The sequence below is a fragment of the Euleptes europaea genome, chromosome 19 (assembly GCF_029931775.1).
Source record: "Euleptes europaea isolate rEulEur1 chromosome 19, rEulEur1.hap1, whole genome shotgun sequence".
In the NCBI taxonomy this organism is placed as follows: Eukaryota; Metazoa; Chordata; class Lepidosauria; order Squamata; family Sphaerodactylidae; genus Euleptes; species Euleptes europaea.
The window spans coordinates 1,159,920-1,185,175 of record NC_079330.1 but is presented as its reverse complement, the minus strand read 5'-3'; the positions used below and the strand labels follow the sequence as shown (position 1 = coordinate 1,185,175).

The window sequence follows — 25,256 nt, the reverse complement described above, 5'->3', positions numbered from 1 at the left end:
ATGTACAAAGACTGACACTAGTTGTCCGTTTCACACGTGATATGGCACAACCTGGGTTTGCCACTCAAGAGGGAGCTGTAGCCAGCTTCTGCTCCCCCAACCACATCATACATGCATGGGTCACATTTTTAAAATCTGTGCACTTGAGACACCTACAGACGTAATATGTCCAAAGAGGACCTTCTCAGGAAGCTGTACATTTCCCACACTGCCACAGAGCCTTGGCACATGGAGCTGTGGGTGTCTCCATCATGCGCCGACTGCCAACTTGCCTTCAGCGCTATGGACATCACTGATATTCGCAAGCTTCCTCGCTCAGTGCAAATATCCACATTTCAAACTACTTCTCCCTTGCAGAAAATGAACCTGTAAGTCTGCATTTTGGCACCATTTTGCTTTCCCTCCTCCAAAATTTCCCTCATTAAAAATACACATTTTCCAACACAATCTGCACACCAGTTGCATAGAAATGGTGTTGGGGAGGGGGAAATTACTGATTAAACCAATCACAGCCTTCCTCACTAAACTGAGGCTGTTGTACTTTGGTTACATTATGAGAAGACAAGAGTCACCGGAAAAGACAATAATGCTAGGAAAAGTTGGAGGCAGCAGGAAAAGAGGAAGACCCAACATGAGATGGATGGACTCCATCAAGGAAGCCCCGATCCTCAGTTTGCACGACCTGAGCAAGGCTGTTAAGGATAGGATGTTTTGGAGGTCACTGATTCATTGGGTCGCCATAGGTCAGAAGCCACTTGACGGCTCATACGCACACAACCTTCCTTTCCCTCTTTCTGCAACGGCTCAATTGTGGAATTGTCAGCAGTGACAAAATGAGGAAGACCCCAAGCATTGAGAGGGATAAGCCACAGCCTCAGTTTGTTCCTTCTTGGCATTTCACAACAGGGTGCCTCGCCACACCAGAGAGGTGGCCCTCGCTTGGACTCCACACATCATAGAATCATAGACGAATCATAGAAACATAGAGTTGGAAGGGACCACCAGGGTCATCTAGTCCAACCCCCCGCACAATGCAGGAAATTCACAACTACCTCCCCCTCCACCCCCAGTGACCCCTGCTCCATGCCCAGAAGATGGCCAAGATGCCCTCCCTCTCATCATCTGCCTAAGGTCACAGAATCAGCATTGCTGACAGATGGCCATCTAGCCTCTTCTTAAAAACCTCCAGGGAAGGAGAGCTCACCACCTCCCAAGGAAGCCTGCTCCACTGAGGAACTGCTCTAACTGTTAGAAATTCTTCCTAATGTCTAGACGGAAACTCTTTTGATCTAATTTCAACCCGTTGTTTCTGGTCCAACCTTCTGGGGCAACAGAAAACAACTCGGCACCATCCTCTCTATGACAGCCCTTCAAGTACTTGAAGATGGTTCTCATATCCCTTCCCAGTCTTCTCCTCTTCAAGCTAAACATACCCAGCTCCTTCAACCTTTCCTCATAGGACTTGGGTCTCCAGACCCCTCACCATCTTTTTTGTCCTCCTCTGGACACGTTCCAGCTTGTCTACATCTTTCTGAAATTGCGGTGCCCAAAACTGAACTCAAGACTCAAGGTGAGGTCTAACCAGAGCAGAGTAAAGCGATACCATCACTTCGCGTGATCTGGACACGTGATCTGTGGGAACACAGCCAGCGGAGGGCAAGATCCCAAAGGGGAGTTCTATTTGCTTTTTAAAGGGAGGCTTCACCGCACATGCCCTGGCGGAGGGCTGGATTTGTGCATGTGGACAGCAGGGTAGGGTTATAAGCCAGACAAGGGTAACTAACAAATTCACTGTTCAAACCAGGCATAAAACTGGAGGGAAAACGCACCCACCCTGCCACAAATCACGGCAGACAAAGTAAACAGCGTGAGTGGAGGGGGGGAGCAGGCAGGTAAGGTCTCCAGCCCCCACCCCACCCGCCACAGAGCTCCGCAGTAGCAACCAAGATCAGTTGCCTTGATATACTGTGTTTTATTAGCCAGCTCCGGCCCCCTCCGTACAAGCTGGAAAGCCATCTACATAAATTATAGATTTAATATTTATCTCCCCACACTGCACAGATGTGAGGAATGTTTAGCAGCGTTTACCCCACTGCAGTAAAGTTGTATTTATAAATTTCACCTCTTCCCTTCCATCAGCATAGCCAGAAGTGGGCCGCCGGGAAGCCAGCAGAGCCTCCCTCGCCAGCTCAACGGCAGAGGAGCTTGCTGCAAGGGAAGACACGCTACCGTGGCCTCCTTGGACTGGGGGTTTGCCACGCTGGAAAGAAGCAGAAGCAGGAGAAGAAAAGGAGGAGGAGGAGGAAGGTTGGTTTTTATATGCCGACTTTCTCCACCACTTAAGGAAGAATCAAACTGGCTTACAATAACATTCCCTCCCTCTCCCCACAACAGACACCCTGTGAGGTAGGTGGGGCTGAGAGAGCTGTGACTAGCCCAAGGTCACCCAGCCGGCTTCATGTGTAGGAGTGGGGGAACAAATCCAGTTCACCAGATTAGCCTCCGCCGCTCGGTGGAGAAGTGGGGAATCGAACCTGGTTCCCCAGATCCAACTCCACCACTCCAAACCACTGCTCTTAACCACTACACCACGCTGGTTCTCAAGTGACACGTCAGCACAGGAAAAGCTCCCATCCGTAGCTCAAGGAGTCACCAATGGCTATGAGCCAGGACAGCTAAACAGAGCCTCCACATTCAGAGGCAGGTTACCTCAGAATGCTGCAGGGGGGTTGTTGCCACAGAAACCCCCAAGAGCAGGGCATGGAAGCAGTTGGGTGGCCACCGTCAGGACCAAAGACAGGGCCGATTCTGGGTGGCACGTGCTGTCATTCTCCCTGGTTCCAGTCAGTCTTTCTCTCTTTTTGTCATTGCCGCTGACATTTCACTGACGGCCCGTCTACGCAACTGACACACAAATAATGATGAACGCATCGGATGTTCAGATGGGAAATTTCTGACAGGAAGGTACAGCAAGCAGTGTGAAACTGAAGACTTCCCAGTTCTTGTCTCTCAGGAGAGAAGCCAACCCCGAACAGGGACCCTCCAAGTAAACCAGCCAGCCTGCAAAACCCAGCCTGGGGAAACAAGCCGCTGGACTCCACAGCCTTTCCTCTGCCAAGGAGACTGTCCTTTGGTTTCACCAGTAATAAAAGGTAGCTGGAACCTGCCTGGTCAGAGGCAGTCTACCTCCCAGCACTCCCTGTTGGGGGTCATCTGGCAGTGGGGAGAGCTGCTCTCCTCACAAGAGCACCTGGATGCCCACTGCTGAGGATGGTATGCTGGGAGGAGTCAGATTGCAGGACCGGTCCAGAGGGAATCTTCTCCGCTAGGTACCGTCAGGTAAAGGGAAGCTGGGCGCTCTCTCTCAACCACCTGGGAAAGGCCCGTCCCTTTACTAGAGCCTCAGATGTTGCCACCTTTCCATTCTGCCCAAAGGGGGAAGTTACTAGACATTAGGAAGAATTTTCTAACAGAGCGGTTCCTCAGTGGAACAACAGGCTTCCTCAGGAGGTGGTGAGCTCTCCTTCCCTGGGGGTTTTTAAGCAGAGGCTAGATGGCCATCTGTCAGCAATGGTGATTCTATGACCTTAGGCAGATGATGAGAGGGAGGGCATCTTGGCCAACTTCTGGGCATGGAGCAGGGGTCACTGGGGGTGTGGGGGGAGGTAGTTGTGAATTTCCTGCATTGTGCAGGGGGTTGGACTAGATGACCCTGGTGGTGCCTTCCAACTCTATGAGTGTATGATTCTATTGTGCTCCTTTCTGCATCTGCTTTGTTCTGGACCAAAAGAATAGCTGCCCAAACTCGTGAGCCAACTGGGCCGTGTCTGATCCAAAATCTATGGGACTCTCAAAGCGCCCTTACCATGGCAAACAAAGAAGCTTCCTTGTGGGGTAGTGGGCTCTCTGCCAGCCTTGATGCCTGCCTGTGCCACTCACTAGGGCTACCCTGCAACCCCCAGGCCCGGCCCAACATTTTGCAATGCAGCTTCCCACGTGGGTGCCCTCCTCCAGCGGACAGCACTTCTTCCTAGAGCATATCAGGAACAGTGCAGAACCGGATCACTGGAGGCCAGTCAAACCGCCAGCTGGGCACCAGCCCAAGTGCAGAGCCCGTCCCTCTGACGCCACGCCAGCAGCGGTCCAAGAGCCACTGCCCACCAGGGCGAGAAGCTCCAGCAGACTCAAAACTGGGGAAGCAGCTCATGGCCCCCAGCTGCGCTCCCGGCAGACTACAACTGCGGAGCCTTCTGGGAATTGCACACACAGGAAAGGGGCCGGGGGCATTCTGCTGGTGTGGCGGCTGATCCACAGAAGGAGGCTGCGTATTCGCCTGCCTGCCCCTTTACGGCCATATTACACTCCGACCCTTCCTGGCCTCTTCCACCGGCTGCCTGTCCAGCTGTCTTCCCCACTAATGCAAGCCACGTCGATGGGTCAGTTGAGGCCCCGAATGACCCATTTGCAAATGGGCAATGTGCTCGCTATTTGCATATAAGCAAATCAGCCTCCGGTGTCCTGACGCAAAAGGAACTCGGCACAGCTGAACAGCCTTGTGTTGGGGATGGTGTGCAGCGGTGGGAAGTCAAGGCCTTCCACCTGCCCTTCTTTGGGGCAAGGACCTCACAAGCTTCTGTCTGGCAAGACATGCAGATGGCCAAGGGAAGGAGGGGTGAGAGCCTGAAAAGCCCACAGGAAGGACTCCCTGTTGGTTAGAAGAACTGCAGCCCTCGCAAACAACGTGCTCAGACACCAGCCAGCTTTTTCACAGTGCCCGTTTCCTCTTGGGATGAGCACACCAGAGCGTCAAGTTGCTGTTTTCCTCACAAATTTTAAGCAAGAACGACCTCTCCATCCAGTGCATTTCAATCCTGCCTTTCCTCTAGAGGGGCTCAGGACCCCACGAAGCCAGAAGCGGCCTTCTCCTGAGCCAGACACCCCAACCCACCCCTCAAGGTCAGTCTTGTCTCCTCTGACTGGCACCCACTCTCCAGGGTCTCATGTGGAGATTTTTCACATCACCTGATCCTTTTGCCTGGAGATGCTGCCAGGGATCGAACCTGGGACCTTTCTGCATGCAAAGCAAACACACTACCACTGAGCCAGGGCCCCACGACTGTCGTGTGTGGCTCTCCCTTCCCCATTTGTTCTTTGCAACACATCTTAGATAAGCTCACAGAATGTGACTGTTTCATCTTAAGAGGGGGGATCTGAACCCAGATCCCTCAAATTGTAGTTCCATACACTAACCACTAACCATCACTAACCATACACTAACCACTAGGAAATGCCAGCCATTTCAGGTCTATTTGGTTCTGATCCATCTATGGATTTAAAACATTTCTGTCCCTTTTTTCTCCAACAGCCAGACTCAAAGGTGAAGGCACCATCAGAGGCAGACAGTTGGTGGTAACTGCTGCTGGTAACTGCTGAGAACTTAACAGACTACTGGGAGAGATAGGAAGGGAAGAGGCACATGAACACATGAAGCTGCCTTCTACTGAATCAGACCCTTGGTCCATCAAAGTCAGTACTGTCTACTCAGACTGGCAGCGGCTCTCCAGGGTCTTTCACATCACCTACTTGCCTAGTCCCTTTAACTGGAGATGCTAGGGATCGAACCTGGGACCTTCTGCATGCCAAGCAGATGCTCGACCACTGAGCCATGGCCCCTCCAGTTTCCAACTGAAATCAGGAGGCTGCAAGAACTATAATCAGAATGCATGTGGGGAAAGACTGACCTGCAAGGAAGCTGAAGGGCCAGTCCTCCGCCAAGAGCCACCCCTCCCCAAGGCAGGTTCCTCTCCTCCCCTTCATGAGGCCAAGTTTCAATACTTGGGGATGGGGGGGGGGACTGAATGGGAGGGGTCCCGGGTGCACACACACAACACTCTCTCATGCACAGAGACCAATGCTACCAATCCGCATGCTGGCCCAGTGGGCTCCAACATTACACAGGAAGGGGAACGTTCCTGACCCACCATCAGCATGACCTCAGTAAGCTCAAGTACCCAGCTTCCTGGCAAAGCAAGGATTTGAACTCAGGTTGCCCCAGTCTTCGTCTGGGTGTCTAACCACTACACAATGCTGTCTCTCTGGCCACGCCCACCAAGCCATGCTCAACAGCTCAGGGGGGAAAGGGGATGAGTTGCTATTTGCCCTCTCTGCCGCCGCGCAACCCTCTTCTCCGTCATGTACCTTTTGTGTCGGTTGTTTTTTCCAGTTCCACCACGGCAGCCTCTCTCCGCACGCACCTCACAGATGTAATCAAGCTGCTTAATTTGCTTGCTGCTCTCTGATTACCTAGCCTACGCCCAGGCGGTTCGTTTGGGCGCCCGCTTGCTCCGCAGAACACATGTAACTCATTCGGGCTAATTAGATCAACACCCGAGCTCGACAATCTGCAGAAATTAGATGCTTCAGTTTGGCAGGGCACAGCGCGTGCTTTTGGGCTGCGCCACCTTGCTCGGAGGGGGCATTTCCCGAAGATGGGTCGCGCCCACCTCTGGAAGAGCGAAGGCAACCCTGAGGAACTCTCGGCACTTGACTCGAGACCTCTTCCCTCCCGACACCACTCCTTCGGTGAGGGCTCTCGAGGAGAAAGCGACAGCCCCTCTCTTGAGGCAAGAGGCGCCCTGATCACAAGGAAGCAGATTTCACTGGCGGATTGCAGAACAATTTGAAAGGGTTTCTACAGGGTTGGGGTGTCGAAGCAGGGCCGCCCCATTACTCTGACAAGCACGGTGCCCGTCGATGGCCAGGCCAAGGACTCCTGACACACGTGCAAAGGATTGGCCAATGCAGAGCTGATGCTGTTCTAAGATGGGGCTGAGAACAGCAACAGGTAATCAAGGGGGGTTCATTTGGGGAGGGGGGCAATCCTCAAAAGGGCTCGGCCCTGAACTCAGCGACTCTTGGGAAGAGACCCAGCAGGGAGGGCCCCACGTTTGGGAGCCTGTGGGAGCTCTCCGTGGAAGGGTGAGGCTGGGCCAGGAAGCCAGACCAGGGGTCGGGGGCTTCTCTAACTGGGCACCTTACCTGCTGAGTTGTCCAGCCTGGGGGGGGGGGAATCCCCATCTTTGGAGGTCTTTAATCAGAGGCGGGATGGCCATCTGTCGCGAGCGCTTTGATTGTGGGATCCTGCACGGCAGGAGGTTGGACTGGATGGCCCTTGTGGTCTCTTCCAACCTTGTGTGATTTTTGTGATTTTTTTTTGTGGCCAGATCCTGGCAGCTCTGCCTTACTCACCAGCCCCCCAAACCACTGGTCCCTCCCCCAAGCCCTTCTGCCTCTGCACATGCCCAGCCAGCTTCAGGAGCTCTGCGGTCAAGGTCATTGAGGGTCCTGGGAGCTTTTGAGGGCAGGGCAGAGGGAGGGGAAGCCTTGTGCAACTCGACAATAAAGACCATAGAGACTGGGGAAAGTCCTAGAGCTTTCATGGATGTGACAGCCAGACGTGAGGTCACTGTGTCAGCTATATCATGCCCACCCCCATTTTCTCCCAATGTGACAGCTGGCGAGAGTGGGAGAAAACTGGCAACGCGTGAGAGGTTGCCCACCACTGTAGGCAAGCCTGGATTGAGCCTCTCAGGGTCTCTGGCTGCATCCGGGGCAGCCACCTCATCACGAGACATACAAGGCAGCCCTGCAGTGAGGACCAAAGGTCCCACACTGCAGGGGTTCTGGTTGATCAATGTAAGAAATGCCACTGCCTTGTTTGACCAGATGGCTCATTTTACTTTTATTGCTGGCATTTGCTGCTTTTTCAAAATATGATGTGATATTTTGCATTTTCCCAGTGTTATAAGGCCGGAGTAGAAAACTTCACAATAAAACAGCAAACCAGGAAGGAGCTGCTTCCCGGCCAAGAGCTGGAGACACACTGGATACTTTAGCTCCAGCTGATGAATTTTTAGGAAATCCAATTATTGCCACATTTTTGAAGGGACCCATCTCATTTGGAAGTATTGATCCTTTTTCTCTTGATACCATTATATTTAATGGCTGGCCTTGGCATCGATTTGGCAGCCAAAAGCTGACAGGCCTCCCCCTTTCAAAATTCACTCGCACAAAGATCCACAGGCCGACCCTCCTGGAAGGAACCTGTCCTATTAAGGAGGATTCATTAGAGGAGGAGGAACTCAGAAAGAGCTGGGGAGGGGGGAAGGCACACATATACGCCAAGCCCATCTTGGAAGCCTACTTAATATTTGAATCTCTATAAATGGAAGCGTTTCTCAGACACACTCATTTGAATGAGAGCTGAAAAATGTCAGCTGCCCAAGAGTTTGCCAAGACAAAAGAGACGCCGTTGATTCCAGTCGATCGTTTCTCACTCACGCACTCCAGCTGGTGCTGCCGCCCACAGAACTTTGGGAGGAAGAAAAGCAAAAAGAGGCCCGGGGATGGCGTGCCACCACCCCATCTGTGCTGCCTCCACCCTGATCTCATTGCCCTGGGAAGGGGCGAGAAGACCCAGAAACCCCTAGTTCAGCCCCTGGATCTCCTGGATCCCCTGGGAAGGGCCTCTGCCAGAGGGCCCGGAGAGCCCCCGGGCATCCCCCTTCAAATCTGGGCTGATGAGAACTTGAGGCCTTGCCAGAAAGATGCAAGGGGGTCAGGAGCCCCAGCCAGCATGCCAACAGGTGCCAAGTCAGCGTCCCATCCACACATATCCCTTATTTGCTTTAACTGATGCTGAATGCCAATGCCCATATACCACGCAGCAAACCTACCACAACTTCACACTTTCCTGTTTGTTCTCACAATTATCATTTAATTTTATCTGCTGTCTGGTAAAGATAAGGCTGTTATCCTACCTGTAGTTTATTACTTAACAGCTGCCTTGAAGATAACGGCAAAAGTTATAACGGAGTTGTGTCTAAGTGCGCATTTGCATACCGGCACTCTTTTTGCACTGGAACTGGGACTTACCCCAACCCGCACGACAGCCCCTGCGTACGCCAGCCATCTGCACCATCTTGCTCACTGGCCAGGAGAGTTTCCCCACTCTCCCCTTTCAGGCTGGGCATCGGAAACTCTTTGCCACTTAGCAGAGGCTTCGAAGGTGGCAACGTTAACTCACTGACACATGGAAATCAACACTCACCCAGTGAGAATCCGGAATACGCCCAGGAGGCTTAAGATACCAACCCCATCTCCCCAGCACCACCACAGCACAGGGGAGGAGCCCCTCCTTGGCATGCAGAAGACCCCCCCCCCAATAAAAACCCCCAACATCTCTAGTTCAAGGACCTCAGGGGCCACAAAAGAGTTTTCTCTGCCCAGGCCCTCGGAGACCTGCTGCTAGTTGGAAGAGACGATCCTGGCCTAGGGGAGTAGGGGGGTTGTGCAGTTTCTGGGCAGAGGAGGAGGAGGAGGAGGAAGAGAAGGAGAAGGAGAAGAGGAGGAGGAGGAGTTGGTTTTTATATGCCGACTTTCTTGGCCACTTAAGGAAGACTCAAACCGGCTTACATCACCTTCCCCTCCCCTCCCCACAACAGACACCCTGTGAGGTAGGTGGGGCTGAGAGAGCTCTAAGAGAGCTGTGACTAGCCCAAGGTCACCCAGCTGGCTTCATGTGGAAGAGTGGGGAATCAAACCCGGTTCTCCAGATCAAAGTCCACCGTTCCAAACCACCGCTCTTAACCACTACACCACGCTGGCAGAGACCCCCGCTCAGCCGTGAACTCCCTCTTTGGCCTGTGGAAAGCCCTCTCCCAGCAGCCCCAGCTAAAAGGAGCCCCTTTTGCATTGCATGCTTGGAAAGGAGGAGACCTGACTCCACGTGGCAGCTTTGCAGGTTGCTGGGGAGGGGCTGTGGCTCAGAGGTCGCACCTCTGCTTGGTACGCTGCAGGACCCGGGTTCAATCCCAGGCATCTCCTTTATGGATCAATGGTCTGATTCAGTAGAAGGCATCTTAACCTGTTGATACGCAGAAACTTGGAAAACTGCAGGCAGCGCCAGCCCCTCCCGCCCTCTCGGCACAACACCCTTCTGCCCACCATTTGGCTTTTCCACCTCTCCCTTCTTCCACCGCTTGACATTCATCTCTCCACTTTGGGCTGACCTACAACACGCACTTGCTCACTGGCAGGCCCCTAATTCCTTCGAAGCCCTCCCCCCAAACCGATTTGCACCCCATGATTAATAATCCCGTCCCTTTCTCCGTAGTGCTGCGCAGCTAATAAGATTAAAACATATCTCTCTCTTACAGCACCGATCCATATTGCTGATTTACCGCTCCTTTTCAGACGCTACAGGAACAGATGAGAGCGACTGCCGCCTTAATCCTTCTCCGAGCCTCCGAAGGAATAATGCCTAATTAATACCTTTCGGTCTCCCCGTTTTGCCCGGCTGTGAAAGGGCTCTCAAATATTTGTTGAGGCACTCAGCCGCTGGTCCTCGCAGCCAATACTTGGGCCGGAAAGTTTGTGCTGTTCTCCAGGGAAAGGGCAGCATTCAAGGGCTTTCTTTTCAGGGACCAAGGGGACCCGGAGAATATGTGGCCTACACACCCAGTGCCAAATTGGGGGGGGGGAGGATTTCCCAACATTTTGGCCCCTGTGAAGGAGCCCCCTTCCTTTTCAGCATCATCTGGTACCCTATGGTGAAAAATGACTGTGAGGAGGTAAATGTTGTGGAAGCAGGAATATTGGGGAACCAAGAAAAGCTAGGGACTTTCTGTGGCCCCTGGGGACTGTGCCCCCCCTCTCCCTCTCAGGATGGGTCCCCCTTGAAGCCAAAATGCAGATCAGCTCACAGTTGAAAACAAGCAGCGCTTTGAGGCTATCTGCACACTTTGGAGCAATCGGCATTATGAAGGCAGGCTGCTGGACAGTGTGATGCCACATGGCCAGAACTGCTGAGGGGGCTGGGTGGTGTAGTGGTTAAGAGCGGTGGTTTGGAGCGGTGGACTCTGATCTGGAGAACAGGGTTCGATTCCCCACTCCTCCACATGAGCGGCGGAGGCTCATCTGGTGAGCTGGGTTTGTTTCCCCACTCCTACACACGAAGCCAGCTGGGTGACCTTGGGCTAGTCACAGTTCTATTAAGAGCTCTCTCAGCCCCACCCATCTCACAGGGTGTCTGTTGTAGGGAGGGGAAGGGAAGGTAAGCCAGTTTGAGTCTGCCTTAAGTGGTAGAGAAAAGTCGGCATATAAAAACCAACTCTTCTTCTTCTCCTTCTTAATGAATTTCTGCAGCTGCAAACCCCCACTATTCCTAATCAATAGGAAATTATGCTGCAGAAGATTGGGGACAGCCATTTATAAGGCAGACAGGACCCAGGTTGGGACCTCTCTTCTGCTCAAAGGGCCCCAGACCATGGCGACGAGGTCAGGTGTACAGCTTGGAGTAGAGCGGAGGTGCTGGGGAGAGACAGGCACCTACATGGCATTTGGCGAGCATCGGGTTCAGCACTGACACATGCTAGTTTGAGCATTTTCAGTCTTTGACAAGGGTGCTGGGAATGATGCCATCGGAGCTTGGAGGTGTTCACCTGGGTGCACCTGCCCACAGCGCCTCTCTGGCTGCCTCAAGATGCCCTCCAGAGGGCAGCTGACCCACTTCCCCCGAGGATCTCCAACCTCTAATCCCAAATTCTGGGGAGAAGACAAGCACATCACAAATGACACAGCAGCAAAGGGAACCGTTCTCTGTTCATGCTCAAAAGCACTTGATCCCTCACTGAGCTCACCCTCTGCACAGAGTTCAGGCTTGGACCGAAGCGGCAGCAGCGGCTGCGGCTTTAAAAACACCGGGAGGGGGAAGAGAGGGGGAGGCCGAGACCGTCTGATGAATGTGGCAGGGGAAAGCTGACACACTGCTTTTAATAAAACATAACGAAGCGTGGAATCGTAAAATATTTCCTTTAATTCAGTGCTCCCGTGAGGAAGGGTAATAGCGGCTCGGTAATGCACGAGGCACTTTGGCTGGAAGAGATGGAGAAGCTTGTTTGCAGAACGGGAGTCCTTTTAAAAAAGAACACAAGGCCCGACCAAAGGCTTGGGAAGGATGCAGTGGGGGGCAACAGCAATAGGTCCACATTTCACTCACACTCGCATTTCTTATAGAATCACAGAGTTGGAAGGGGCCACCAGGGTCATCTAGTCCAACCCCCTGCACAATGCAGGAAATTCACAACTACCTCCCCCCCACACACACACACTCCCACACCTCCATGCCCAGAAGATGGCCAAGGTGCCCTCCCTCTCATCAACTGCCTATGGTCATAAAATCAGCATTGCTGACAGGTGGCCATGTAGCCTCCGCTTAAAACCCTCCACGGAAGGAGAGCCCACCACCTCCCAAGGAAGCCTGTTCCACTGAGGAACCGCTCTAACTGTTAGAAAATTCTTCCTAATGTCTAGATGGAAACTCTTTTGATTTAATTTCAACCCATTGGTTCTGGTCCTTCTGGGGCAACAGAAAACAACTCGGCACCATCCTCTCTATGACAGCCCTTCAAGATGGTTCTCATATCCCCTCTCAGCCTTCTCCTCTTCAGGCTAAACATACCCAGCTCCTTCAACCTTTCCTCATAGGACTTGGTCTCCAGAGCCCTCACCATCTTTGTTGCCCTACTCTGGACCCATTCCAGCTTGTCTACGTCTTTCTTAAATTGTGGTGCCCAAAACTGAACACAGTACTCTAGGTGAGGTCTAACCAGAGCAGAGTAAAGTGATACCATCACTTCGCATGATCTGGACACTATACTTCTGTTGTTGCAGCCCAAGACAGCATTTGCCTTTTTAGCTACCGCGACACACTGCTGACTCATGTTCAGTGTTTGGTCTACTAAGACCCCAAGATCCTTTTCACACACACTACTGCTCAGACAAGCCTCCCCCATCCTATAATTATGCATTTGATTTTTCCTACCTAAATGCAGGACTTGTAAGTCCTGCCTGGGCCTTTCCAGCCGAGGGATGAGACCAACTTCTAAACGCTGGCTGGCAATTCGGATGCCCTCACTTTGACTGGGGTTCTCCTTGGTAAGAAACAAAGCTGGGAATCTCATTTTTTTGAAAAAACAACACATTCTCTTCCTCTCTGCCAATTTTTCCCTGTTACAACTGTCACATTCCCCCCCCCCTGGTTTTACTTCAGTTGCATACAAATTGTGTAAGAGAAACAAAAGAATCACAAATGGCAGGCAATGCAAACAAGCAGGACCAAAAACCACACACACACACACACACAACAACAACAACAGCATCAAAGAAATACGATAAGGGTCTTCTCCGCTCCTCCCGAACAGAGGTGCACCACCTCCCTCCTCTTGAGCCCAGCCAGTGAATTCATGAAAGGGTTGCATGCACTGTCTGTAGAGGAAGATGCCCCCGCTGCATCGCTGCATGTTTTGCTGCTCCCTCAAATGCCGACTTTCTCTACCACTTAAGGAAGAATCAAAACAGCTTACAATCACCTTCCCCTCCCCGCAACAGACAACCTGTGAGGTAGGTGGGGCTGAGAGAGCTGTGACTAGCCTGAGGTCACCCAGCTGGCTTCATGTGTAGGAATGGGGAAACCAACCCGGTTCACCAGATTAGCCTCCGCCGCTCATGTGGAGGGGTGGGGAATCGAAATCGGTTCTCCAGATCAGAGTCCACCGCTCCAAACCACCACCCTTAACCACTACACCACGCTGGCTCTCACAGCAGGAAAAGCACAAAGCTGTGATCTGGATGGCCCAGGCTAGCCTGATTTCATCACATCTCGGAAGCTAAGCAGGGTCAGCCCTGGTTAGTACTTGGAGGGGAGACCACCGAGGAAGTCCACCGTCGCTTCGCAGAGGCAGGCAGTGGCAAACCCCCTCTGAATGTGTCTTGCCTTGAAAACCCTGCAGGGTCACCATAAATCAACTGCAACTTGACGGGACTTTCCCACACACACACACCGAAAGTACAAAGTTGAACCATCAGAGCCAAACAACAAAGGCGGCAGCAGCAGTTTAGGCGACCAGGCACGGTTCCACCAGGAACCAAAAAGTCAACAATGGGGTGGATCCGACCCCTGTCCCACCACTCCACAGAGCACAAGCGGAAGTCTTCCACTAACCTAAGGCGCCTTCCTCCGACTTGTGTGACTGTTCTGTTGGAGGAAGATTCCTTTGAATGAAGAAAAAGTTCCTTGGAGGAGTGCTGGAGCTACCCCAGTGATGGCGAAGGGCAGAGACACTGACCAATGGGCAGTGCTGCACAGCTGAGGGGCCACCGCAGAAAAGTCCTCTCAATGTATGAAAGCACGACTGAAAATAGTCTCAGCTGCCCCCCTCCATCTTGGGGCAGAGTCATATAGAAAGGTGGCCCTGTAGATAATTAAACGCCGTGGCATCTCTCTGGATTTTGCCACTGTGATGCAGGGGGTGATGCTGGGGGGGGGGGTTCCTTCTCATTGCTCCTCCCCACTTCTGGCTCCAGTGAATGGCAACCAGAACTTTGCACTACCACCTTTGCTACTCAAGGACTGGAAACCTGCTTTTACAAACTATTTTCCACAGGACGACAGCGAACTGAGATTCAGATTCTGCACCAAGCAATCGTTTTCGGAGCACCACCTTAGAATTGTGGGCTATAACAACACATTTCAACAATCCCCAAATGGGATATTTAATATTCCTGGGGCTGTAGCCGTTGCAGTCTTGGCACATCTGTTTTGTCCGACACAATACGCTAAATATAACGAGAATATGCTCTCCCTCTCTCTTTTGTTTCCAAGAGAGATAACGTTGTTTAAATCAGCCCTTTAAATGTTTAAAGAGTTTGGTTATTTTTCTCCCCCTCTGCAGGAAGCTTTCAACAGAGTGCGGGGTGGGGGGGAAGGGGGAGCACCAGTTGGAAGAGGGGGGGGGAGTCAAGCAATCAAACCCGCTGCAATATCCAGCACACAAGACGGCCGTAGATTTTCGTTCACAAGCTGCTTGGAAAATTGCATGCAAGGTGTCTTATTCCTGGAGAGGCAGAGAAAGCTGCCTGCTTCTCAGAAGCTCAAGCGTAGGGTTGCCAGGTATTCACCACCAGCGGGAGGTTTTTGGGGCGGGGTTTGGGGAGGGAAGAGACTTCAATACCATAGAGTCCAATTGCCAAAGCAGCCATTTTCTCCAGGTGAACTGATCTCTATCGGCTGGAGATCAGTTGTAATAGCAGGAGACCTCCAGCTAGTACCTGGAGGTTGGCAACCCTACTCAAGCATGGCAGACAGAGCCACACCCCTTTCCTGGGGGGGGGGGTCACCGCCAGCACACATGTTCACACAAAGTGAGGTGTGAACCTCATGAGCATCTTGGGGGGGAGTTCTGGCCTATCAGCCCATTCCCCCACTCCTCAGGGGGAGAGAACAGGGGGAGAGTATCACGGCCTTTCGGAAACCTACACATGCACTCCCAAGCACTGGACAGAAAAACTGCAATCACACACTCACACGGAGATTGACAAAACACTGTCCAAACACACACACACAAACTGAAACCAACGGGGAACAAGCAACACAAATCGACCGCAAGCTCAGCCAGACGGTGCAGACACAGGGCTCTCGGCAAAGGTCGGAAATTAAATGCTAAATGAAGGAATTCTTATGTGCCAGTTTCACTTTACAAACAGAACTAGTCAATTTGGAAATCCAAAACAGAGGATGAAATTTGGAGGAGGAGAATTTTGGAAGCACCCCTTGAACTTCTGCACAACCTTCATCTCCTGTCTTGGGGAAAAAACACACTGGAGAAGCGGCCCATTCCTCCAGTTCTGTCCTTGACCAAGAAAAAGGCAGACTCCAATTTTAGACATTTGCTTCCACAGTAAATCAATGTGTTGCCATTTCCGCCCGCCAACTGCCAAGTCCCCCATCCCCTCCAGCCGCTCTTCCGTATCACCGCTACGCCACCGCCATCGATAGGGCACACAGTGCGGATCCATCGCGCTCGCCTCAAAGAAGAGCCGCAAGCATCGCGAGCCAGTTTGCAGATATTTATAACCTTATCATATTCCTCTATCAGGAAGTCTTAAATCTCCAGCCGAAAGAGGGGAGGAGAGGGGGAAAGAGCTTTTCAGCTGTCTTAATGGAAGTGATCGCTGGAACGCTTCTCACAAGAAAGAAGGAAGACTGTGGGGCTAAGGAAAGTGAGGCTTCAAGGCTGGGGTCTTTGGTCACAGCCAGAGGGCTGGAAATGCTGAAGCAACAGGATACCTTGATGGAACCTCCATGTTCAGAGGCAGTGTGTCTCGGGATCACTTGTTGGGAGACAAGCAACTGGAGGAGGTGGTCGCCTTCCAGCCCTGTAAGCAAACTCCCAGGGACGCCTGGCCAGCCACGGTTGGAACCACGATGCAGGCATAGAGGGACCCACGGTCTGATGCACCCAGAAAACTATGGATCTACCCGGCCTTCAGACTTGGCGTGAACTTGAGACTTAGCAGCCCCCCCCCCCAATGATTAGCAGAGCATCTCTCTGGATCTTGGGGCCTGCAGAGTCCAAAGACGGACCCTCAGAGTCTCACCCACCAAAGCAAGAGATGGAGGGCTTTCCGCATGTTGGTGGTGGAAAAATTCATTTCCCAGCAGCAGCACATCAACGCTCAAGGTATTTGCCATCCAGATTAGAATACTTGGCGTACATAAACCTTCTGGGCTTCAGGAGACAGGCAGGCAAATGGAGTGACTTTGAAAGACGGGAGAGAGGTTGCGCAACCCCCTCCCGCACAGAACTGAGACAATCAAAGAAAGCACCTCTTCTGCTGTAAGATTCCCCCGCCCCAGTTGTGTTAGGTGGACAGGGGGGAAAGACAGAGACAGGCACCGGAAAGCAATGTGACAATCAACGTGCACAAATCATTTGCAACCCCATTTAGAACAATTCTGAATGCTCCAAAAAGCAAGCGTTGATGCCGCCCGCAATCTGCGATCCGATTGCAATCTGAGCAGGGTAAGTGATTGCATCGCCATGGATTCAAGCTCTTCAACACCCTGGAAGTTCCCAGGTCCAAAGAAGACATCAAGGGGAATTGGCTGAACTCCGCCTCTTTGTTGTCAGCCTCTCGCTGGTCTTTGGTCCTTCCAGCTCCACCATCCAAGTGCCCCAGGTGGGATGCTGGCCGTTGCCCCCTGGCACCCCAGTGTGCCTGGAGCTCAAAAGCACTGGCCCATTCAGAAGCTCCCGTGTGCAATCCCTGGCTTAGAAGGGTGGTGGGGAGCAGGCGTGGGAAATCAGCAGCTGGGAAACGCAAGAGCAGCCTTGAGGGGCCAGAGTAAGGGTCCTCCCAGTCCAGCATCCCATTCCCCTCCGACCAATCAGATGCCTTGAGGAAGCTCCTAAAATAGGACAGGAAGGCCAAAGTACCCCCCACACACACACAAACTGCTGTCCACTGCAATGAGTAGAGGTATACTGCCTCCAAACATGGAAGTTCTATTTACCTTCCAGACTAGTATCTGCTGATCCTCCATGAATTAGTCTGTCTCCGGACCTCAGTGAGTCAATCACAGACAGTCTCTTCTGTGACTGGGGCTGAGAATATTGAACTTGAGACCCAACCTGGATTCCCCATTCAACACAGACTCCAGAATCCAGCAGTCCCAAAGCCTGTGGTTTAAAAAATCCCTGGCTTGTTTCCTTGGGCTAGAACGGTGGTTCCCAAACTTTTCGGGCCACCGCCCCCTTGGTTCCACAAACTCAATCCCAGCGCCCCCTATCCTATCCTATTCTATCCTATAAAAAGCATTATTCAAAATAGGGATTTGCGTGACGCACTAAAGAAGATAAGAACAATTAAAATTTTTAAAACAGTAACAATTAATTGCACAAAATTAAATTAAAACTTTAGTTGAAATGTATTCAACAAAACTGATGAACTTGATCCAGTGGTACCAGGTCTTCAAAGTCTGGAAAAGGTTTTTGATAGTTTCCACCAAATTTGCCAGCATGGTGCAATAGCTCGATCTATTGCAAATTAGTGAAGGGGCCCACCTCTAGCGCCCCCCAGCTGTCCCCTTGCCTCTTAGTGCCCCCCTAGGTAATCCCACCCCCCAGGGGGTGGTACTGCCCACTTTGGGAACCACTGAGCTAGAAGAACTCGATGCTTTCATGGCTGCCTTAGAGAAGCTACCCTGTACCTGGCCCAAATATTGACCAAGGAGGGAGGAGTCACTTAAGGCCAGCCCACACAATTCACTGCCAAACCTCTGACCTGTCACAGAGCCAGCCTTCCCTTATTCCCTTCACCCTCCAAAGAGATCCCTGAACTGGAGAGGGCCAGGGGGCCTTGGGAAGTCGGACAGAGAGAGAGAGAGGAGTTGTTGTTACGAAAAGGACCTGGTGTCGGAGAATTTTACGGTGGGCGATAAAGAGAGGTTTTCAAGGAAAGCCACCTATGAATATTTTACAGACTTCATCAATTATTAGCCAGTTGGGCTGGCCCCCCGGCTAAGCGCTCCGAGCGTCCCCTACATGCCAGAGAACATCCACAAATCACACCACACAACTCTGCGTTGGCATGCGGCACTCTGCACATTCCTGACCCCCCTCTCCAAGTTCAAAAGACCCCCCCTTTCCTTTCTGGCACAGAGTTGGGGGAAACTGAGCGAGTCCCTTCCTGCTCTGCCACCCGGTTGATCCCTCTTCCCCCAATGAATCCCTGGAAGCCAGAAGGAGAACAGGATCAAGTGAGGGCAGAAATGCACAATGGCGACCCAGGGTGGTCTCAGGAGAAATCCCCACTGGATGGTTTGGGGGCACACTCTCTTTCAGCCCTGCTGGATCAGACCAGTGAGGGTCCGTCTAGTCCAGATCCCTGTTTCACACACTGGCCAACCAGCTGTCCTACAGGGCCAGCAAACAGGGCATAGGGTCCAAGGTGTGCCCCAGATGTTGCCTCTTAGAACTGGGATTCAGGGGTAGACTGCCCCTGTGAGTGGAGGTTCCCTTCAGTCACCAAGGCTAGTAGCCACTGATGGACGTCTCCAGCAATCTGTCTAATCCCACCTGAAAGCCATTCATGCTTGTGGGCATCACTGGCAGTTAATTCATCTAATTACTTGTCGAGGAAAGCATTATTGCTTTTGGTCAGTCCATCAACTGCCCCCAAGTTCTACTATCTGGGAGAAAAAAGTCTCTCTACCCACTTTCTCCACCCACCCCACGCCATAACTTTGTCATAACCCCATTACTTCCTTTTTTCTCTCTAAACTGATTAAAGCCCCAGATCTTTCAACCTTTCCTCATTGGGAAGGTGCTCCAAGCCCTTCATCGTTTGGATGCTCTGTCTCTGGAGCTACGGCAACTAGAACTGGACCCAGGATTCCACGTGAACCCATTCCACAGATGTATGAAGAGGGCCCTGCACAAACAACTGTCTCCAGGTTTTTCTTGGCACAGTGTTTTACCAAAGCATTCCTACACTTGAGAAAACACCATGCAAGGAAGAATTGGAATGTTTATGGTTTAATGGAGGTTGCTTTTTTGCGGTGTTGTCTTTAGGCACAGGTTGGGGGTGGAGCGACACAAATGAAACAATGAAGTTGGACTTTGCTGCAAACTTTACAGGTTCCATTTGCAGAATTAGTTTTGATATTTTCCTGGTTAAGCTGGAATTAAGGGGGAGTAGAATGCAAGAGAGAGAGAGAAATCCGGGCACAAAAGAGGACGAATCCCTCAGCAACAGATTTAGCAAAATCCTGCAGCGAAAACAAAAGGAATGCGAGAAAAGGCCAGCGTCTAAACTCGGGGATGGAAGGCCGACAGTCTGCCAATTTCGCAGCTGAAATGCACAGAAAGGCAGGGAAGAAAAACAAAGCGCCCTTTGCCTGCTCGGGGCATTCCTCCCTCCTCCCCCCTCATCACTTTTGGGCAAATAGCAAAACTGAAAAAGCAACTGCAACGCGAGCCAAGACAGATCCTGCTGGGGAGCTCCCCCCCCTCCCCGCCACTGCCAAGGGCCCTGGGGCTATGCAGGCACTTTGGGGGCAGAGGCAGACCCACACACACACACAAGCAGTTCATGCAAGGGAAGGGAGACGCACGCAGAGCTCTGCACCCGGCCTGCCACTGCGAATCCCTCTCAGATGGCTGGTTTTGCAAAGAAGAATTTAAAAGCAGAGCAAAGAGGGCCGGGAAGCCGCCCTGGGAAAGAGGCAGCGACTGAACTCCACACAGCTGGGACTGAATGGCGGGGCTGCGATAGCTGGGACTGAATGGCTGGGGAGGAACCATGTGGCAGCCGCATGCGGGGCGGGGGGGGGAAAGAGAGACCGAGGGCTGAATCGCCGCTCAGCTATAAAGCACACTAGACGACCTTGGGTGAGCTGCACACTCTCGCCCTAACCTACCTCACAGGGTTGTAGTGAGGGTAAAATGGAGGAGGGGCACACCACATATGTGGCCCTGAATTCATGGAGGAACAGCAGAATAAAAGAGAGAGAGAGAGAAAGACGCTACAGATGTCTCCTGTGAAGGGGACTGCAGTCAGGTTTGCCAACCCCCAAGTGGGGGCTAGACAGCAGCTGGAATCACAACTGATCTCCAGACTACAGCGATCAGTTTCCCCGGAGGCAATGGCTGCTTTGGAGGGTGGCCCCTATGGCATCATATCACACTGAGGTCCCTCCAGCCCCCAAATCTCCAGGAATTTCCCACTCCAGAGTTGGCAACTCTACCTGCAGTCTCAAAGGCTGCCTATGCCAAACTGAATTATTCAGAAGGCCCGCCTTGCACAACTAACACGGCTGTGCTGCAATCAAAAGGTTCAGAAAGCAGCTTTTGTAAAGGGACACGGGGCCTGTGGACTAGGCAAGCGTGCGCCGGACGTCCTGCCCGCTGCCGTGACTGTGCTCCTGCCATCCAGTTTCTGCCTCATTTAACACGTCATGTCGAAATGCTTCTGCTTTGTTTCAGCTCTTTCAGATTTCCACTTGTTTTCAGATGTCCTGCAGATTGTATTGGCTTACACGGTGTAATCCACTTTGAGTCTCAGTGAGAAAGGCAGACTATAAATAAAAGAAATGAAATGAATGGCATTTGTTCTTCTGGGGGATCGGATGCTGCGTGCGTAATTGCGGCCGGCCTGGTTGGGGCCTGCTTGTCCCCTTCTGCTCAACCTGTACATTTGCAAACTTCCCACTAAAACTCTTACGTCCGAGGTCCTCCTGCGTGGAAAATCCGTCGCTGCTCAAGGAAAACTCTGCTCCTAAGCAAAAATAAACAAGTACAAACTCCTCATTCACACAATTCCACTCACCTTCAGGGAGGCCCTTCCGACTCCCCCCAAAAGTAGCTACAGCTCCTTCAGCAAAGGCTAGGCTTTGAAGGGTTTTTCTGTCTGCCCCTTGGTGGCCACCTGGGGACACAGTCTGCAGAGAGCTCCAAGCCCAGGAAGGAAGACCCCCCCACACACACACACACACCATCCTGCTGGACGTGGGCTTTACCCCAGGCACTGGCGCTCCCGGGGGTCAGCCCCATTGGCTTGCAAGAAGGAAAATACCAAACTTCCATCCCAGGTAAAGATCTCCACAGCGGGGCCCAAAGGAGCAGCTTCCCTCCCTCCAGCTAAAAGAACAAGAGGAATGAGAAGCAAAGAGCCAAGGAGATTGGGAAGCATCATTGCGGGAGGGGGGGGGCTGAAGGCCACCTTTGCAGGGCAGGACCTTTTTCTAGGGGCAGCAGATAAGCCCGAGGGCTCAGCAGAGGTCACGTAGAGGCCTGGAAGCAGCCCCACCTCAGCCAAAAGACATGGCTGGGAATCTAAGAGCCAAGACTCGAGTCCACCCTATTTATCTTCCTCAGTCGCCTCTATCATTTGTTTTTTTTCCCCTTGGCCTTTACACGCTGGGTTTCCTGCCAAGTTGACACCCAAGAAAACAACCGACCACCGCAAAAGCATCTATTAGAACAGCCCGGAAAACATCAATAAAACCACCGGCAAGGCATCGTGAGAAGACAGCCAGCGTCCGGAGCCAAGTCCCAAGTTCAGCAGCAACACGGACAGCCTCCAAAGTGGCCACAGGGAAAGAAATGTGCGCGTCTTGCCAGCTCCCGAGGCCAATGCCAGGCAGTGCAGACCCGGCCCAATGAGCCCCTTCCCCAACCCTGCACATCCATGCCCAGCAGGGCTGTCTTCTCAGCCACCTTGGCTGGCCAACCGCCTGCCTCACACCACCGCCTGCCTTTTTATATACCCCTTGGTCAGCTGACTGATGTATCACTTGACCAGAAGCAAGCCCATGGGTCTCCCCTATACCTGCACGAATTCTGAAAGAGATTCTGCCAACCAACCCCAGGAGGAGGAGAATTTAAACAGATGCACCCGTCTCCTCAAGATTCTCAAGACCTGAGCAAGGCTGTCAAAGATAGGACACTTTGGAGGACACTGATTCATAGGGTCGCCATGAGTCGGAAGCAACTTGACAGCACTTAACACACACACCCATCTCCTATATCTCAGAGAAAGAGTGACCCCCACCCCACCCCATGACTTCCTGCTACAATGAGCATTTCATTAGCATTTATTGTTTGCAGGGTACACAACAGTGTCACATACGTACACACGAAGCTGCCTTCTACTGAATCAGACCCTCAATCTTGTCTACTCAGGCTGGCAGCCGCTCTCCAGGGTCTCAGGAAGAGAAAGGTCTTTCACATCACCTACTGCCTGGTCTTTTTACCTAGAGACGCCGGGGATTGAACCTGGGACCTTCTGCCTGCCAAGAAGAGGCTCTGCCACCGAGCCACAGCCCCCTCCCCTCATGGCACATGCCATCACAACAACCTTGTAGAGAAAGTCAAATGAATTCTGCACCTCCATGATCATACTAGGTCCTGGCTAGTACTTGGATGGGAGACCACCAAGGAATTCCAGGGTTGCCATGCAGAGGCAGGCAATGGCAAATCACCTCTGAATGTCTCTTGCCTTGAAAACCCCATAAAGGGTCGACTATGTCTTGACAGCACTTTACACACACACACATGATCATGCCAGCCTCCAGCGGGGTGGGGGGGTGCAGATCTGGAGGGGAGGAGATTTTGGATGCCCCTCTTTTGCGTGTAACTGCGCATCACCAGCCATTTCCAGTCCAAGGTGTCATCACACTCATTCCATTTTTTGAGCACCCAGCCTGCCTCAATGTGCCGGGGCTCTGTGGTTTGCGTTTGGGTTGGCAAAGATCTGTCTCACCCCCTCCTTTACAGGACAGCCTGTGTACCCTCCCCCATCTGGTCCCCAAGCTTAGACCCCAAAATCGGTTTTCAGTAGCAAGGCTAAGTAAGAACTGGCCAATGTGGCACCAAAAAGAAAGGGTGCCTCTGCATGTGTGCAGAGTATGTTTCCCTGACCTGTGACTAACCAGAGCCACTCCACACACACAGCCCTGGGATCAAGAAGCCAGGCAGGTAACCCAGAGGGTACAGTTCCCCCTCAGACCTGAACCCCAGAACCTATTTCGTTAAGAAGAAATCTGCCATCGTTTCAGTACATACCTGGCACTTCTATCTGATGCATTTCCCCAGGTATCTCAATGTATGTTATAACAAAAGGGGGGCAGAATTATTAGCCCCATCTCGCAGCAGGGGAAGCTGAGACTTGCACACCAGAGGTGAGATTCGAACCAGGGACCATCCAGCCAACTGCAAATTAATTCCCACCTGGCTTGGCAAGGTGGAGAAACCCTCTTGGGCTTCCGCTTTAGGGCCCGCAAGCCCCCCCCAACACTTTCCCAAGTGCGCGCCATGCGGGCACGGGGGGGGCACCAACCTGCGGAAGAGGGGCGTGACCGGTTCAGCGTTGCGACCCCCGGCCGAGGGAAGGTTGCGGGCCCTTGGGCGCCTGGAGGCGGCCGGAGGAGCGTCGCCCTGTTCCCTGCGCCGAGCCAGAGGATGCCCCCGGGAGGGAGGAGCAAGCGGCGCGGGGGGGGGAGGGCAGCGGGGGGGGGGGTCCGCCACAAGTTTGCAAGGCGGCCGCGCAGCGCAACCCGGCCCAGCCGGCGAGCCAAAGCGCGCGCGGAAGCGCCCTCTGCTGGCCAGCCAGGGAGTCGCACGCCGTGGGGCTTGCTTGCGAGGAGACCCGCCCGCGACGGGGAAGCGCGCCGGCCCCCGGCTTTGTTTCCCAGCGTCTTCCCTTTCTTGGCTGCTTACAAGAAAGCCCCGCCTTGAGAGAGTTTGGGATTGGGGGGGGGGGGCGTCTACTGGTGCTGCCAGCCGGAGGAAGCGCATCTGTGCAGACCGGGAGTTCCGCCGGTGGAACTCCCTTCCACGTGCTAGCCAAGCGCCTGGCCTTAGGACCACCCAGTGAATCCTTCGGCTACGCGGACCAGCGACTCCTGGCAGCGGACGTGCGAAGCTGAGTCAGGCCGGCGATCCAGCCCCGCCGAGCGCCACAGGCCAGGCCGGCAGCTGCCATCGGAGGCCCTCCCTAGCCGGGCGGGCCCCACACCTGAGGGGCCTCCCCCCCGCCAGCCAAGCAGCATCCCTCGGGGAGGCTCTCCCCAAGGCCAGGCCCGGCCCGGCCCCCGGCTCGCCCCACGTCTCTGCCAAGGGAGCCCAGCCCGCCGCAGCCCCGGCCCCAGCAGCCTCGTCTGCAGCACCAACCGGGCCGGGAAAGACTCTTGCTTGCCTGACCCCCAAGCTGGCCTCTGACCCCCCCCCACAGCCAGCCAGCCTCTCGCCAATGCTGCCCAGGTCGCTCTCGGTTCTCCTCCATCAGCCCCCCCCCCCAGCATCTCCTTGCGTTTCCCGAGGGGAAGATCTGGCCCGGTCCTCTGGAAACCCCCCTCTCCCGCCTCCGACCCCGCAAAGGAAAGCCACCGGCGGATCGTTCCCAGACACCCAGCCCGGTTCCGGCTCCGAAGCGGCGCAAAGGGGGCTCCGAAGCCTCGGCGGCGAGTGCTGTCCCAAGCCAGAACAGTCGGGGGGGGGGGGCTGAATCGCCTGCTCCGAAACCCTAGAAATCCTGCCGGGGAAACCTCTGCAGCCCCACCTCAAAATGTTCGCTCCGCGTCCCCCACCCCAAGGAGAGAACCTCGCCCCCCCCAGCTCAACCCCCCCCAACAGACAGGGAGGGGCTGCCACTGACCCTCAGCTCATCTCTACTTCCCCCTGTCCCCAAAGCTGGGGGGGGGGTTCCCACTCCCACAAAGCTTCCCCCACTAAATGCATATGTGGGGAGGCGGGGGGGGGGTGTCGGAAACGGGGACTGGCTTTTCAGCACCATCTGGTCGGCTGCGCTACAGCCCGCGAGTGGCCGGGACCGTCCCTGGGCGCGCGCCTCCGGGG

General features: G+C 53.4%; 1 protein-coding gene across 1 annotated transcript in view; it reads right to left on the bottom strand.

Annotated features, from left to right (window-relative positions):
• Nucleotides 1-25,256, bottom strand: part of IGSF21 (immunoglobin superfamily member 21) — a 159,288-nt gene that overhangs the window by 133,329 nt on the left and 703 nt on the right. The gene's annotated exons all lie outside the window — the stretch shown is intronic.